Source organism: Apium graveolens, chromosome 11 (assembly GCF_009905375.1).
Source record: "Apium graveolens cultivar Ventura chromosome 11, ASM990537v1, whole genome shotgun sequence".
Classification (NCBI taxonomy): domain Eukaryota; kingdom Viridiplantae; phylum Streptophyta; class Magnoliopsida; order Apiales; family Apiaceae; genus Apium; species Apium graveolens.
In genome coordinates, this window is record NC_133657.1 from 30210424 (window position 1) to 30229517 (window position 19094).

Genomic DNA, 19094 nt, shown 5'->3' on the forward strand with positions numbered 1-19094 from the left:
TCGGAAGCCACACCATCTAAACTCACACAACTCACACTACAATATGTAAATACTCACGCTTCACGACCCCACACTTTATCACACACACACTTACAGGTTATTGTCTTGGAAACGAACCATCATTACTAGAGAAATTTTATTACAACCCAAATATAATTAGTCTTACCGGGGAGTGACCTTTAGGTAAGGTTAGTCCGCCGGCCAAATATACATTTCTTATTTCTTATCTTACATAAACCATACTTGTAAATAAGCCGAACTATAAACAACTGAAAACTAATCCAGCTTATTCTGACTACCTGAGGTACATCACCAAATAATCTACGGAACAGCTGGCCATTTCCTACCCGTTTCCTGGCTGTGGTTCTCATGGCAGGCATCTTGATTCACTGTTGTGTTGTGTCAATTTAAGATAACAAGTGTGAGCTATAATGCTCAGCATAATAATGTACAGTATGGAAATGACTGTATGATAGCATCATAAATTGTATATATGTTTTATTCGAAAATAGTTTTCCTTGGTGTCACACACCTTCTTACGAAAACAATTCTTTAAGGGGATTTTTATAACCTGCGAATACCTTAGTAGTAATCCCAGCACCTAGGCTTGGGTTACGGTATTGCATATCAATTCCAATTGGAAGAGTTTGGACATCTCACTGGAGCCACCGCATACGATGATCAGTCGTACTACGGAAGTAACCTTCTTTACTAGTAAAAGGACGAAACCGTCATCTCTCGGGTATCACCCTGGCCGCATTCGGGCTACGTATCCCATTTTCGGGTATACACATACTTCACAAGTTCCTGAGTACACTGAGTACCTTCGCCTGCGGTACTTTTGGTAGCCCATCTAGCACACATAGTACCAGAGTCTACCCCTCCATTGTCTTTTAAAAGAATTCTATTAATCTCGAGAACTTGAACCACATCGAAGTTCTCCAAGCGTTTTGCTTGTTGATAGAAATAGTTTATCTCTTTAAAATATAAGTGTATATATATGTATATACGTACTTCCAAGAATTTCGGAGGAAGTACTAAGGATGTGAGTTGACCGTTGTCAACAGATAATTAATAAGGGGAAAAGTTTCTTCTCGAAACTATATTCAATATAATAATAAGTCGGGATAATATTCACCGACGAACTGAAATTATTCGAATAATATTTCTAAATCAGAAAGTATGTTTTATATCAGGATTTATGATCTTTAAATCAATAACAATCCTTTAATAAATAATAATAAAAAAATAATAGTCTATAATTAATTAAATGATAATTGATATTAATCATACCTCGAATGAGTTTACTCTCTAAAAGATTTATTTAATAATATTGATCAACTAGTTTGTATTTACATAATTAATAATCTATAATGATTAATCGGGTTTGAATAAATAAACGTTGAAGTATACTACTCCTATAATAAAGGAATACATATATAATATTTAGTATCCGAATCAATAAAATATAGTTGAGGGAATATGCTCGTTGGGAAATCGTTTTAAAAGTTCGAGGTGTTTTAATGTTTCGTAAATGGACGATGAGTCTCTTTAAAACGTACTATTATGGACTTATACCCGTCCTATAATATCTCCAGAATGATTTCCGGGTTTTATCTTAAATCCCGATCGACCCTCGGTCTTATATAATATGTCGCGCTTAAAGCGAAATAACATTTCACGATATATACTTATCGTACAACATCGCTATATTATGCGAAAATTCAACAACTACGTATCATGGAAAACATGGTATTTAAGCGATGATAGTAAAACAATAATTTCATAACACAACAGTAAAAATGGATTTGGGTTTGTAAACTTGCCTGGGTATCTCGAGGTGGAGGATGCTCTAGGTTCCGCTCGGAAATCTATGACCATAAACATATTTCATTTTCGTTAGGTTCCGTCCTAATTTACGGTAACTCGCACTCATGTGCTACTCATTATACACCCTCTCAACTCATACTACCCTTAACATTTCTTTTAAGTCATAATCACTTTATGGTCACTTCATTTTCCTAAGTATCTTGAGTTCATTCTAATTATCGTTGTCGGCTCCACTTAAAGATTCTTATGGTTTCTACTCGCGCGCTCTCGGCTCCAAAATTTTTATAAAATTGAGAAATCATTATTTTCACTTGAAATTTTTATTAACGTTAGGAAACTCAATATGTTACTCTCTGTAAAAATTTCATGATTTATGAATACTTTTAAGTCTATCCTTTATATTTTCAAAGTTCGTAATTCGTAGCAGTTTTTGTCGCGTAATTCACTTTTACTAAAACGATCATAACTTTTGATCCGTAAATCGGAATCAAGTGATTCAAGCGCCTAAATGATCCTTATAACATTGTCTATCCTAAAAAAGGTTATTTTTCTAGAATCTACAGTTTAAAACTTTGGGACTTTCTGCAGAATCTTAAAGTTACGGTTTGTTGGTTTTAACGAAGTTACGTTTATGATCGGGGTTTCGTTTATGCCTTAACTATCAACACAATCACCAACAATCATCATATAATCATCAACACACAAAATCCTCTCAAGAACATTATGTTCTTGAAGCAACAACAACCAACCTTAAATCTACTTAACTTAATCATCAAGATTTCATCAATAACACTTAGTAAGCTAGGTTTACTAACACCTACTAAATGGATCTTAAAAAGGAACCTTAAATAAAGTTAGGCCAAAGATTTTTACCTTTCTTGAAATCTTGAGATTTATTCTTAAGGATGGTGGAGGCTTGGAAGTGCTTGGTATGATTTTTAGAACCTAAAACCACCATTAAAATCAAGAAACCAAAGAGAGGTTACTATTTACACTATTCACTAGTGAGTTTCTTGAATTTATTCCACCCATCAAACCTTGATAAAAAGAGATGAAAGATTTTTCTTACCTTAGTTTAGTTGCTAGGAGGCTTTGGAATTAATTGGGTGATTTTACAAGAACTAGAGCTTGGAGTTTTGAATTCCCATTTCCTTTTTTTCTTCAAATTGCCGAATGGGAGCTTTGTGAGGGGGGGGGGGGTATTTATAGCACTTGGTTGCTTCTCTTGGATGATTTCTAGGTTGCTTCTTGGAAGGTGACTTGATATCTTTGTAACTTAATTTTTTATTCTTCCTAGGATAGCATTCTAGGTTTATTCTTGTCACAAAATCCATGGACATATCTTTGTAGCTTGCTAGCTTACAAGCTAAACTACAAGGTTAGCTTCTTAGCACACTATTTTCTAGCTAGCTTGGTCATCCTATGGTTAGCTCACTATTTGATGAAGTAACCATGGTTACTTCCTTACCATGGTTTAGTTAGTGCGTTACGTTTAATTAATCGTTTACGCGTTCGCTCGGTTACTTAAACGTTCTCCGTAATACTTACCCGTAAGTGGTTCGCAATGAAATTCCTTTCATATTTATTCCTTATATTTTTATTTATCCTACTTGAATATAAATCCATAGGATTTTAATCTCATAATTATATTGTGATTCCCGTAATCCTCGATAAGTCGTAAATACGGTCGTTTTTCAAAGTTCGTTTTCTTCAAAAACTAATAGCATTTACATACACTCATTTGATACGTATAATCGTAATATCAATTCTGAAACTCATTTTCTCATGCACTATATAGTGTGGGCTCAAAAGTTTTCCCGTCTGTCAAGGTTACTATTCATTAAACGTTTTACAAGGTCTCAAAAATTCGAGTTATTACAGTCTTCCCCTCTAACAAGGATTCCGTCCCGGAATCAATTAGAAAATAAGTGGGGATATCTATTCCTCATTGTGTCTTCAAGTTCCCAAGTTGATTCCTCAACATTTTGATTTCTCCACAAGATCCTAACTAGCTTCACTGTTTTGTTCCTCAGCACTTGTTCTTTCTGGTCCATTATCTGAACTGGCTGCTTGATGTAGGCCAGGTCTGGTTGCAATTCTACCTGCTCGTACTCTATTACATGTCGGGCATCGGCATGGTACTTTCTCAATATGGACACGTGGAACACGTTGTGTACTTGTTGCAAATTAGGAGGCAAGGTGAGCTCGTAAGCTAGAGGTCCTATCCTCCTCAAAATTTCAAAGGGTCCTATGAATCTGGGACTCAGGTTCCCTTTCTTTCCAAATCTCATCATTCCTTTCCACGGAGGTACCTTCAATAACACCGAATCTCCTACTTCATATTCCCTATCCTTCCTGGTCTGGTCGGCGTACTTCTTTTGTCTGTCCTGGGTTGCTACCAGTCTCTTCCTAATGAGTTCTACCATTTATCTGGTCTGTTGGACTAACTCTGGTCCTAATATCTTGTGTTCTCCAACTTCATCCCAACACAGGGGAGAATGACATCTTCTCCTGTAAAGAGCTTCATACGGGGGCATTCCTATGCTAGCGTGATAGCTATTGTTGTAAGAAAATTCAATCAGGGGTAAGTGATCATCCCAATTTCCTTTGAAATCGATGGCACACACTCGCAGCATATCTTCTAGGGTCTGTATAGTCCTTTCACTTTGTCCATCAGTCTAGGGGTGATAAGCGGTACTCATGTTTAGTCTGGTGCCTACACATTCCTGGAAGCTTCTCCAAAATCGGTAATTAAACCTCGGGTCTCTATCTGACGCTATGGCTACAGGAACGCCGTGTCTTATTACAATTTCCTTCAAGTAAATATCTACCAACTTGTCTATGATGTACCTTTCGTTGATTGGTAGGAAGTGTATGGAGTTGGTCAGTCTATCAATGATAACCCATATAGCATTGTGATTAGTCTTTGTCCTTGGTAAGCCCGTCACAAAATCCAGGGCTATGTGTTCCCATTTCCATTCCGGAATTTCTAGGGGTTGTAATAGTCCACTAGGTCGCTGGTGTTCCGCCTTCACTCTCTGGCATGTCAAGCACTTGCTGACCCACTCTTCTACTTCTCTCTTCATGTTAGGCCACCAATAATATTCCTTAAGGTCACGGTACATTTTCGTACTTCCTGGGTGGATTGAATATCTAGAGCTGTGCCCTTCATGCAACAGCTCGTCCTTTAATTCTTGCACATTCGGAATCCAAATCCGGGATGCATACCTCATGACCCCTTTCTCATCCTTCTCGCATTGCACTTCTTCACCGGTCAATGTCCCTTTTTCCTCACTCATCTTCTTTTCCTGACATACTCGTATCTTTTTAGTCAGTTCTGGTACTAGCTTAATCTCAAATAATCCTTCCGTTCCCTTACCGGTCATTCACACGTCAATTTCCATCTTCTCAAATTCCTTAATTAATTCCTCCGATGTCATTATCATCTTGAGTCTTTCCTTCCTACTAAGGGCGTCAGCCACCACATTGGCTTTACCCGGGTGATACAAAATTTCACAGTCGTAGTCTTTTATCAACTCTAACCATCTCCTCTGTCTCATGTTCAGTTCCTTCTAAGTAAAAATATATTTGAGGCTTTTATGGTCAGTGTAGATCTCGCATTTCTTACCGTATATGTAGTGTCTCCAAATTTTTAGGGCAAATACTATGGCTGCTAATTCTAGATCATGCGTAGGGTATCTGCTCTCATATTCCTTCAATTGCCGAGAGGCATACGCTATAACTTTGCCGTGCTGCATTAGTACACATCCTAATCCTTTAAGCGATGCGTCGCAGTATATCACAAACTCTCCCTTTCCATCGGGAAGGGCGAGCACTTGTGCTGACACCAGCTTCCTTTTCAGTTCTTGAAAACTCTCCTCGCATTTTTCCGTCCATACGAACTTTTCTGCCTTCCGGGTAAGTCTAGTCAGTGGACCGGCTATCTTAGCAAAGTCTTGCACGAATCTTCGGTAATATCGTGCTAAACCCATGAAACTCCTAACCTCTGTTGGGGTTGTTGGTCTTTCCCAATTGGATACCGCCTCTATCTTGGCAGGGTCAACTAAAACTCCTTTGCTACTCACCACATGTCCTAAAAACTGAACTTCTTTGTTGGGGTTGTTGGTCTTTCCCAATTGGATACCGCCTCTATTTTTCAAGGTATAGTTCTTTGACATTATAAAGAATGGTCGGAGTATAAAAGTTTCTGTGTTTTCAAACAATTTTGTTCCAGTGTTTGGTGTTTGGTAGTTATACATTTGGGGAGTAGTATCGTATTTATGTGATTTGGTATCTGATGATCAACAAAAGATGGTTTACAAAGAATAAGGCTTACGACTCAAGATCATGAAAAATCAGGGTTCAAGGGTAAATTGTTTATAGCACTTGCAATATAAAACAAGGGTTATTTTGAATAGTAGCGACATGTTATGAAATAGTTCGAAAATATATTTGCAATATACCTTGAAGAAAAGTTCGTAAGTACTTGTCTTACAGGGCTTTACACTATTACTGATCAACTCTGAGCCGACTCTGCCGCTCAGGATTTAACATCTAACCACTAGATTACTCTGGATTCGACTTCAACACTTAAGTCCCTTGATTGGAACCTTACTGAGCTTTTTGACTGACCACTAGTTATCTTTCGTCCAATGCCAATTCTTGGACATTCCGACTGGAACCTACAAGGTCGAAACACCCTAACTTAGACATTCGATTATGCTTGACATATCCTTGCTGGCAATCTACCCGAACGTTAATAAAACCCGACTCGTAACACATACAGTATTGCAATACAGGCATCAGTTAGGGTTCACGTTCTCGAAAATCGATTTGGTGTTCGCTTTCAGAAAGTACGTATACTTGTTATCGTATGAAATTAGGGTTATTGGTTTTGGCAAAACGTTTCACTACAATGTACAATTCAGGTTTTGTATAAAACTTACGTTTATGTATATACTTATATTCGCTCGACGTCCCGATAATCCCCGGATACGCTCCCGTATTTTCGTAGTTCGATTTCTCGGAAATCGGGCAGCGTCTCCTTTGTTTATCGGACTACCCGTCGAAACAATTCGACGTCAAATCTCAAACACAACAATCACAACAATTATCCAATCACTGCTTCAAACCAACAATATCAATCAAAATCCACACATTTTCAAATTCCAACTCAATCACAAATATTAATTATTACTCGTATTTTATTTTCATTTATTTATTTTTAAAATATTAGGACTCAGATATATATCATCATCGTCCACCGTCCGCTCGTCGAAATTCATCGCGGACGGCGGTAAAATTCGTCGGTGCCCGAATAATTTCGGGTTTTCACACGTATTTCGCCGATTTAATTTCTGAATAATAAGAAAATCCAATTAACTATAGAAATTTATTTGAATATCTCAGATAATTAATAATTCGAAATACGCAAAGCAGCAGTTCAAATTTCTTATACATCACAAAAATTGATTCATAAAACACACAGCAATAACACACCCTCGACTGAAATACACACGCGTATGCGTGTGTATAAACATATATTAATAGCCAAAACTGAATCAAGTTCAGAAGAAGGCGGCCAGAATTAAAGTGGAATGGCGATCTGAAGATGGCCGGAAATGAACACCGGCGGCAACGAATCACCGGAAACACGGGCGGCGGCCCAACAAAACGCAGTATGGCAGAGAGCAGTCAAACACAGGGAAAGAGAGATGAGAGCGCAAGGGGAAAATTAAAGAAAAGATACAGTCGGGGGATAATTGATAGAGAGAAAAAGAAACAACTAAATGCCGAGAGATTGAGGGGGTAGAGAGAACAGGGGTTGAGGGCTGTCTCTGTTTGTTTTTGTTTTTTTTTTATTTTCTTTCGTTTCTAAGCCCAGCAGTAACAGCATGTACACGTGTTAAATGAACTTCTGAGAAGATGACACGTATCTAATTCAGGACATGCACCCCTTTTTCCGCCTGATTTTACAAATTTAACGAATATTGCGCAAGTAAAAGTAATCTCGAAATAATCCAAATAAATTTTTAAAACATCACGAATAATTCGAAGTTATTAAAATAAATTTTTCATAATTTTTAAAGTATTTTTGAAATGCAACTCGTACCCGCATTTTTCAATTAACGAACCGAGCTGCACTTAAAATAAATTCATAAAATCACGGAAATAGTCTTAAAATATTACAAATATCCCGAAGTTTATAAAAACATAAATTTCGAAATTTTAAAACAATATTTGAAATGCAATTTATACCCACTTTTCGCAATTAAAAGAATCGACGCGCGGGTAAAATTTATCCCAAAAATTTCCTAAATAATTTAAAAATTCTCGAAATATTCCAAACTTAAATACAGATTTTTCAAATAAATGCAATCAGAAAATCATACAGGGCTAAATAATTGATGAAATATTGATTTCTAAATTTTATAAAATCTCAAAAATAATTATTATAATTATATAACTATTAAAATAATTTTAAAGACATTCCAAATATTTATGCAATTAAATTTGTACTAAATCCACTTTTGAAATTGAACACAATTCAATACGACTCCATAATTAATCACGCAGACAACCCGGTACACCATAAATCACACATAGATAATAATCAAACAACACATATCGGTCAAAACCAATACACATGTTTTATTTATTTAATAATTTCTATAATCACATATTTAAATAATTCAAAAATACACGAGTTCCCAAGTAGACTCTTTTGCTCGAGGATATTTGTAAAACATATTCAGAATCTGGTCTAACTAAACAAGTGAGGATATTTGTCAAACATATCTGACTCTAGTTCCCAAGTAGACTCTTCTACTCGAGGATTTAAAACGTATTCACTATAGGTATATACTCATTTCCAAGAACTTGCCTTTAATAATCAAGAATTTGGATTGATCATTATATGTAGAACAACTTGGACAAGAGCCCATTGGCTCCTAATCAATTACTTGATTCGAATTAGATACTTATTGCTTTAACATTGATAGGAAAAACACATTATATATACACACTGCTGTGACAGTAACATCAACTTAGGAACAACTTTATCTATATTTATTGATGCCTCGAATGGCTTACTAATTTTAGGACTTGACCTGTCTCTTTTTACTTAGACTTATCCAGTCTCTTTTAATATGAAATTTGTACTAACACTACTGGTCCTATTTCTATACCCATATTCTCTTTTGATACGATTTTACCTTCTTTCTTTGTCTACTCCGAGCCGCTTCAATCAATATTACCATGCTCTTGGTGTGTTGAATTAACTTAGAATTTGACAACTTTATTCCTCCCACTTTATCTTAATAAGAATAGGGACCTACACTTGCGTTCAGATGAAGCTTGGTAAAGTGGCATTCCAAAGCTGACATCACTGATAAAGGATCATTCCAGTGTTTCCTTAAAACTCAATCTCTCAATATATCTTACATTTCCCCAATCACTTCCGTACTTTGATTCTCCGTTTAAGGATGATAGGCGGTGCTCGTTTTCAACTTGGTTTCCAAACATTTAAACATCTCTTACTCTTTTCCATCAATTATGGCTGAAAAGTGATCTTATATATTCACGTATTATCACCTTTAAATATTTGAACTTCAGATTTCACTCTTTCCAATTCGTTTATTAACTCCTCGGTGGTCTTAATTACATCCAATCCTAAGGCATCTGTTACCATACAGCTTTGCTTAGGTAGTTGTTAATGGATTAATTCAGAATCTTTTGTTAACCTTAGTCAAAATTTCATTCTTGAAGACTCAACGTATAGTTTCCTGAATAGCTGAAGATGTTATCAATAAATACAATTCACTTATCTGAGTACTCCTTATACAACATGTTCCTTAATTCCTTATAGACAACTGATACACTTGTTATTTTACATAATATCACCGGAGCTTGCAGAGCTCATAACTCACTTTAATCGTAATCTTTGATATGTTCTCAGGTCGGATCTTAAGTTAATCCCCGAACCATAACACGCTTCTTGAATTAGGTCTCATAAGTAAATAATTCTTTATAGGGGTCACTTATTCTTATTGGTTGTTTTGTTAAACTCCCGATAATCAGTATATAATCTCATAATTTCATTCCTTTTCTCCATCAACATTACTGGTACACTTTACGATTCTCTTTTTGTAAAACCATTCCCTGGGCCTGCCGTGTCCATTAGGCCTCCGATACTTCACTTTAATTCTTTGACGTGTCCAACACTTTCTAATCCATCTTGAAATATCCTTCTTATACCTGGTTATCACTATTTTTCTTTAAATTTTTGTATATCTTGGCATTTCTTCAGTAAATTAAATAATTTATATTATAAATTCCCTATGGGATCTCATTTCTTAATCCTTCTACTTGTAGCATCCAAGTGCTGGAAGAAAACCTGGGGATATCGTGATCGTTCTCCTGGGCGCATAAATTTCCTCTTACTAACTGCTAACACCGTGATCCATTATCTTCTCTTGATTTCTCCTTATCTTTCCCTTAACAACTTCGACTGAAAGGTCATACTATCCATCCTTGTTCCTTTTAGATTATAAACCTGAACTTCTAATTCCAACTTCTAAAATTCCATAGATAATTCTTCTTGTACAGTTTCTATGTTCGTTCTCTCCTTTTTGCTTTTCGCTTGCCTCTACATTTGCTTTTCCTCGTGAATACATACTTCAAACTCTTATAGTCCGTATAGATCTTACACCTTTCTCCATCCATACCATGTTTCCCAATCTTTCAAGGCGAATATTATTACTGTTAGTCCCAAATATGAGTAGGATACTTCTGCTCATAAGGTTTTGGTTGCCTGGATGCATATACAATAATTTTATTGTGCTGCATCAACACACATCCTATTCCCTTATGAGAAGCATCACTATAAATTACAAAACCTCTTTAATACTTTCAAAGTGATAAAGCAGGTGTTGTAACCATTCTTTCATTTAACTTCACAAATCTTTCTTCACCCTTCTCCATTTCATATAAACTTCTTACTTTTCCTGGTTAGCTTCGTCAAAGGTATTGCATCTTTCAAGAAGTCCCGAAAAAATTTTTAATAATAACCGCTCCGTGGTGAAACTTCTTATTTTCGTTGATGCTTTTGGTCTTTCTTTATTCGTAGTAACTTTAATTTCTACTGGATCTCATTTGGTCTCCTCCTTACTGATTATTTATGCTTTCTACCATCAAAACTTTCACCTTGTAAATTTTTCATACAACTTCTTTCTTCTTTGACTTCCCAGCTATCATTAAATACTTGCATGGTCCTTCTTTGACTTTAAGTAACATAATATAACTTATTCGGATCTTCCTTCAAGATTCTGTTCATCAAGTTTAAATATTACTAGTGTATCGATTAATCCAAATGGCAATACTAAAATTTTATAGCAACAATACTTAGTTTTGAAAATTATCCTTGATATGTCCATAGGTTCAATCTCCAATTGATAACATCCAAATCTTGGAAAATACTTTGCTTCTTTCATTTGGTCAAATAAATCATTAGTTCGAGGTAACGAATGCTTGCTGTTGATAGTAAACTTGTTGAGCTTTTACTAGTCGACACATAATCTCATACTTCCATTTTTTTATTAACAATTAGTACCGGTGCACTTCATGGGATACACTGGGTCTAATCGCTTCTTCTTCTAGCATCTCTTGCATCTGCTTTGCTAACTTCCTCATTTTAACTGGTGCCATTTTGTGTAAGGCCTTGGTCACTGGCTTCGTCTCAGGTGTTACGTCAATCGCGAGCTTCATTTCTCTATCGGGGGAAATGTTGATAACTCATCTGGAAACATATCTTGAAACTTCTTAATTGCTATAAAATCTTCAAATTTTGTTTGCTTCTGACTTTTATTTATCTCATAATCTCCATAATGCTCACATCTTGATTACCATAATCATCATTAACAAATTCTTTACCCTCCTTTTTCCTTTATGCCTCATCATATTCTCTTTTAACGTCTTCAGGACTATCTCTTCATAACGACGGTTCGTATGGGCATCATGCTTACGTAGTTAATCCATTCCTTAGAATAATGTCAAGTCCTCATATCTCAAATGATATCAATTCTCCACAACTTATTGCCAGAAATTTTAATTTCACCATTAGTACTCGCTTACTTAACAAATACACGTTCTTGAAGTTGCTAGTCCTTTAGTCCTAATCTTATTAATTCAACGGGTAAATCATCTTATCAACAATACCTTGGGGAATAAACAATCAAATTGCTTCCACATCTTTTAATAATTTAACGCATAAGGTATCTACAATAATTATTCACGTCACCACATCCGTATTCTAAATAACATATTTTACAGACAAATCATAAACTCTCGGTCTTGGAGACGTATTCCTTATTGGAGTAGATTCCCCTGACTCATAGTGGATCCTTCCCTGGGGTTAGTGATTTGCAATCCTCCCCATATGTCATGGTTTCCCTCCCATGCATAAGAGGTAAATGGAACTCCGTCCGCTTGATTCAGGATACATTGATTTCTGTTTGAAAACCTCTTACAAAGAACGACAGTACAACGAAACAACTAGAAGGATTCACAATTCAATAAAATTAGAGTTGAAAAGAAAGAAGAAGTAAGGGTTTGAATATGAATGAGACAACCACATTGGTACTTAAGATGGTCAGTCTTTCGTACCATATGACATATAACACATGATTAGGTGGCGTCCCACCCGACTCTTCGTCATCTCGACAAAGTGTCTCACCATAACACTGTTTGTCCCAATCAGAGAGTAAAACTTGAGGGGAACAATTTAAATTTGAAAGGAATGCAATATCCTCCTTTTTGATATCATCATAAGGAGTTTATTAAGAAAAGAAATTCATATATTTTTAGAAATTAAAGAGGAATATACGCTGTAACATTGAAGACAAGAACGACACCATTGGTCACCATCCATATTTCACTTGTATTCATCTTTCGAGCTTGTTCGATCATATTCCCATTGTTCTATATAACAATTATTAGAAAATACGTTGAAATGCCTTCACAAATTAAGCATTGTGGTAGATTCTTACTTGTTAAGTCTTTCGTCTGTAACATCATATCTACACGTATAATATTTTAATTCAATCATAATGGCATTCCCACCAGATAACTTCGAATTTCCTCTTTTTAATTTATAATAACCATGAATCATTCGATATAACGATCCTTTTGTTAATAATATTCTTCTCTTACAAAACGTCTGGAAATCTTCCCAATCTTCTGCGATCACGCCCAGGCTCCTTTTAAATCAATGAATTCTTTAAACTTTAATGGTCTCTGCAACTGGATGAATAATCACTCTGTAAGCGAATTCTGTTATTAACCTTGTCAAACCGTTAGGGATAATCAACTTCTTCATAATCACGGGTTACTTTGTTCTCTAAATTAACAATACTAAGTCTAAAACAAACATCCTTCCAGGTAATCCGGGTCTTTTAACAAACAAGAAACTCAAGTAGCAACTTGACAACCAAGGTTTAAAACTTATTTTATTAAAACAGCCTTTGAAAATTTGTTAAGAAAATCTCTTTCGAGAGTTTGTTTAAGAAAATTTTGAAAATCGCACACTTGGTTGTCCTTACTATATGAGTTGGTTGTTGTCCTCCTTACCTATAACAAGGTACCAAATTAAAGAAACAATCACATAAAAGTCCGTTCGCTTCAATCTACCTTTTATCCTTTTTCGTGTCCATTTGCCTTCCTTAATCGATGAAAACTTCGATTGTCGTTGCATGTTATCTTATTCTTAGCTTCACATCAAAGCTTCCATATTGGTAATACTCCCGACATTATCGTTGCAGTAGTTAAGTAGAACAGGCTATCCAGTAGTCAACAAATCGGCTGGTGTCACATCACCTTGTTACTATAAATATATCACATTGTCATAACACCATTAATTATCTTCAAGAAAGCTCCAGAACCATAATCTCTCTAACTCTCTTTTCAATACTTATCTAATTCATTTCACAAGCTAGTCATGGGTGGCCTAATCGCTAATGGCTTCTTTTAATCTGATAACAACTATCCTTCGGAACACCTAAATCTTCTTTCTAAACTTCTTCTCACCTTTATTTATGTCTCAAGTACTCACCATTTACTATAACTCTCGAATCCATCCTCGTAGGTACAATTGCTTCATAGGACAAGTTTTAAACTGGGGTATAGAATAGGGTGTAGGGTAAACTGAAGAGATAAACTCGTAATTGAATGTCCAGTAAAACAAAATAAGCAGATGGAGGTTCTTACATAGATAGTCTCGTATCAAGAGCTGGTAGAATAGCGTAGAATAGCTTGAAGAGGTGCAACTGTCATAATGGAAGGTATTACCGTTAATACGGATGGAGGAACAAGGTGCAATTCAAATCCGAGAGAAGATGACGGTCCTTGGAGGGAAAGCTCCAAACGATCGGATGGTACAAGGAAATCAGGATCTGCCATTGTCATTGTCTGGAAATCACATCGCAAGCTAAGAATTGTTCCAGAGATCTACTATATAGTCACACTCATCCTCACGATGTCTTATCTTTCTATTTTCTAATCCTAATCCTAACCCTCTACCCAATCCCGACAATCTAGGCTTGTTTCAGTGACTTATAACCTGTAGCTCTGATACCAAAATGTGACACCCTCCAAACCTGGGTCAGAAGTTTGGGGTCCACAACACATACACAATATATAAACCTATATAAGAAATATTATTTGCAATAACCCTGCTTTACATAAACACGGACCGCAACAGGTTAAAGTATGAAAACAAGCCACAACCTTGACTTTTATTACAACGTACCGAATCCCAACTAATTTAACTTACAACGGATAATAAAATTATTCTTACAATCTTACTAACTCTCTACCATATGAAGCTCCTTACTAGCTCGATCAAACTCAACTGGAACCTTAGCCCGCACTTTGGACTGAGGAACTTCACTATCATCCATATCCTTTTCAACTGTAAAATATATTAAAAGAATCGCAAGGGTGAGTTAACCAGCTCAGCAAGTCATAACAGTGATAACTGAGGTTAAGCAATATTCAAATGGAATGATTCAGAAGAATCAAGTTTATTGTTACCAATCGTTAGAATTGGATATTCATTTTAAGTTTTTAAAACCAAGGTTAGGCTGCTGATCAGTCACGCACTAACCCCGAGCAAAGCACACAGCACTGCTCTAATTACTGGATCCAAGGCACACATTGGCCTAACTTGACCATTGATATGGTCTGACCACGAATCTGGTCCACATATATTAAAAACACTATCCAATTCTAAAGCAGTTCAATATGATAATCAATATAATTCAATAAAACAAGATCATAATCAATGGTGGTTAAACACTTGAATAAGAACGTAAGGAAACTCATGGATAACTCAAGGGTATATCAGGGTATGTATAAGATACAGTTTTCAGTCTGTAAAAGGATCGGGTATTAGACAAATAATGATTTTTCAAGGTATAGTTCTTTGACATTATAAAGAATGGTCGGAGTATAAAAGTTTCTGTATTTTCAAACAATTTGTTCCAGTGTTTGGTGTTTGGTAGTTATACATTTGGGGAGTAGTATCGTATTTGTGTGATTTGGTATCTGATGATCAACAAAAGATGGTTTACAAAGAATAAGGCTTACGACTCAAGATCATGAAAAATCAGGGTTCAAGGGTAAATTGTTTATAGCACTTGCAATATAAAACATGGATTATTTTGAATAGTAGCGACATGTTATGAAACAGTTCGAAAATATATTTGCAATATACCTTGAAGAAAAGTTCATAAGTACTTGCCTTACAGGGCTTTACACTATTACTGATCAACTCTGAGCCGACTCTGCCGCTCAGGATTTAACATCTAACCACTAGATCACTCTGGATTCGACCTCAACACTTAAGTCCCTTGATTGGAACCTTACTGAGCTTTTCGACTAACCACCAATTATCTTTCGTCCAATGCCAATTCTTGGGCATTCCGACTGGAACCTACAAGGTCGAAACACCCCAACTTAGACATTCGATTATGCTTGACATATCCTTGCTGACAATCTACCCGAACGTTAATAAAACCCGACTCGTAACACATACAGTATTGCAATACAGGCATCAGTTAGGGTTCATGTTCTCGAAAATCGATTCGGTGTTCGCTTTCAGAAAGTACGTATACTTGTGAAATTAGAGTTATTGGTTTTGGCAAAACGTTTCACTACGATGTACAATTCAGGTTTTGTATAAAACTTACGTTTATGTATATATTTATACTCGCTCGACGTTCCAATAATCCCCGGATACGCTCCCGTATTTTCGTAGTTCGATTTCTCGGAAATCGGGCAGTGTCTCCTTTGTGTATCGGACTACCCGTCGAAACAATTCGACGTCAAATCTCAAACACAACAATCGCAACAATTATCCAATCACTGCTTCAAACCAACAATATCAATCAAAATCCACACATTTTCAAATTCCAACTCAATCACAAATATTAATTATTACTCGTATTTTATTTTCATTTATTTATTTTCAAAATATTAGGACTCAGATATATATCATCATTGTCCACCGTCCGCTCATCGAAATTCATCGCGGATGGCGGTAAAATTCGTCGGTGCCCGAATAATTCCGGGTTTTCACACGAATTCCAACTAATCATAGAAATTTATTTGAATATCTCAGATAATTAATAATTCGAAATACGCAAAGCAGCAGTTCAAATTTCTTATACATCACAAAAATTGATTCATAAAACACACAGCAATAACACACTCTCGACTGAAATACACACGCGTATGCGTGTGTATAAACATATATCAATAGCCAAAACTGAATCAAGCAACAGGTTTCAGAAGAAGGCAGCCAGAATCAAAGTGGAATGGCGACCTGAAGATGGCCGGAAACGAACACCGGCGGCGACGAATCACCGGAAACACGGGCGGCGGCCCAACAAAACGCAGTATGGCAGAGAGCAGTCAAACACAGGGAAAGAGAGATGAGAGCGCAAGGGGAAAATTAAAGAAAAGATACAGTCGGGGGATAATTGATAGAGAGAAAAAGAAACAACTAAATGCCGAGAGATTGAGGGGGTAGAGAGAACAGGGGATGGGGGCTGTCTCTGTTTGTTGTTGTTTTTATTATTATTTTATTTTCTTTCATTTCTAAACCCAGCAGTAACAGCATGTACATGTGTTGAATGAACTTCTGAGAAGATGACACGTATCTAATTCAGGACATGCACCCCTTTTTCCGCCTGATTTTACAAAATTAACAAATATTGCGCAAGTAAACATAATCTCGAAATAATCCAAATAAATTTTTAAAATGTCATGAATAATTCGAAGTTATTAAAATAAATTTTTCATAATTTTTAAAGTATTTTTGAAACGCAACTCGTACCCGTATTTTATAATTAACGAATCGAGCTGCACTTAAAATAAATTCATAAAATCACGGAAATAGTCTTAAAATATTACAAATATCCCGAAGTTTATAAAAACATAAATTTCTAAATTTTAAAACAATTTTTGAAATGCAATTTATACCCGCTTTTCGTAATTAAACGAATCGACGCGCGGGTAAAATTTATCCCGAAAATTTCCAAAATAATTTTAAAATTCTCGAAATATTCCAAACTTAAATTTTTGAAATGCAATTTATACCCGCTTTTCGCAATTAAACGAATCGACGCGCGGGTAAAATTTATCCCAAAAATTTCCAAAATAATTTTAAAATTCTCGAAATATTCCAAACTTAAATATAAATTTTTCAAATAAATGCAATCAGAAAATCATACAGGGCTAAATAATTGATGAAATATTGATTTCTAAATTTTATAAAATCCCAAAAATAATTATTGTAATTATAAAACCATTAAAACAATTTTAAAGACATTCCAAATATTTATGCAATTAAATTTGCACTAAATCCACTTTTAAAATTGAACGCAATTCAATACGACTCCATAATTAATCACGCAGACAACCCGGTACACCATAAATCACACATAGATAATAATCAAATAACACATAGCGGTCAAAACCAATACACATGTTTTATTTATTTAATAATTTCTATAATCACATATTTAAATAATTCAAAAATACACGAGTCGTTATATCGAATATGTCATCAATTCTGGGAAGAGGGTACATATTCTTAATAGTCAGTTTATTCAGCTCTCGATAGTCTATACATAATCTCATGCTGCCGTCCTTTTTCTTGACGAATAGTACTGGCGCTCCCTATGGCGACACACTGGGCCTTATCATTCCATTATCTAATAATTATTGCAGTTGAGAAGCTAGTTCTTTCATCTCAACTGGGGCTAACCTATATGGGGCCTTGGATACTGGTGCCGTCCCCGGCGCTAACTCTATAGCGAACTCTATTTCTCGGTCAGGTGGTAGTCCTGGTAAGTTTTCTGGAAATACATCCTCGAATTCGTTTACTATGGGTATGTCCTGTATATTGGGGACCTCCTTCTTGGTATCTATCACATAAGCCAAATAGGCCTCGTTACCTTTCCTTAACAATCTCCTTGCTTAAAGCATGGTCAGAAATTTCTGGTTCTGTCGTTGACCTTTAAACACTACTTCTTTTTTATTCTGCTTTCTTATCTTAACTTTCTTCTGTTCACAATCTATTTGTCCTCCGTTACTGGATAACCAATCCATTCCTAAGATCACATCAAATTCTCCTAATGCGAATGGTATTAGGTCGACCTCGAAGATCTTCCCTTCTAATTTCAGCTTGCACTTAGGGTATACTTGATTTACAGGGGTTATTTCTTTGTTTTCTATTTCCACTCGTAATACCTCACGTAAGGGTATGGCATTAAGTTTTAACTTTCTAGCAAAATCTTGAGATATAAAAGACTTGGTTGCTCCAGAATCAAATAGGACATTTGCATGTTCGGAATTTAACAAAAGGGTACCTGCTATCACGTCAGTGTTTCGGACAGCATCCTGAACAATCATGTTGAAGGTCCTAGCGGCTGGAGGTCGGTTGGATGCAGCTTTGCTCATTCCTGAGGCTGGGGGCTTCAACATTGGGCAATCCCTCTTCATGTGTCCTATTTTTCCATATTGGAAACACGTTACTTTGGGTCGGGTGCAGTTGTTGGCAAGGTGCCCGATTTGGTCACATAGGTAACATCTCAGAGGGGCTCTTGTCTGGGTACACACTCCAAGGTGCCTCTTCTTACAGGTTTGACACTCTGGTATTGGGGCACGCGGTTGGCTATGGAATGTTGCCCTAGATTGTCCGCCGC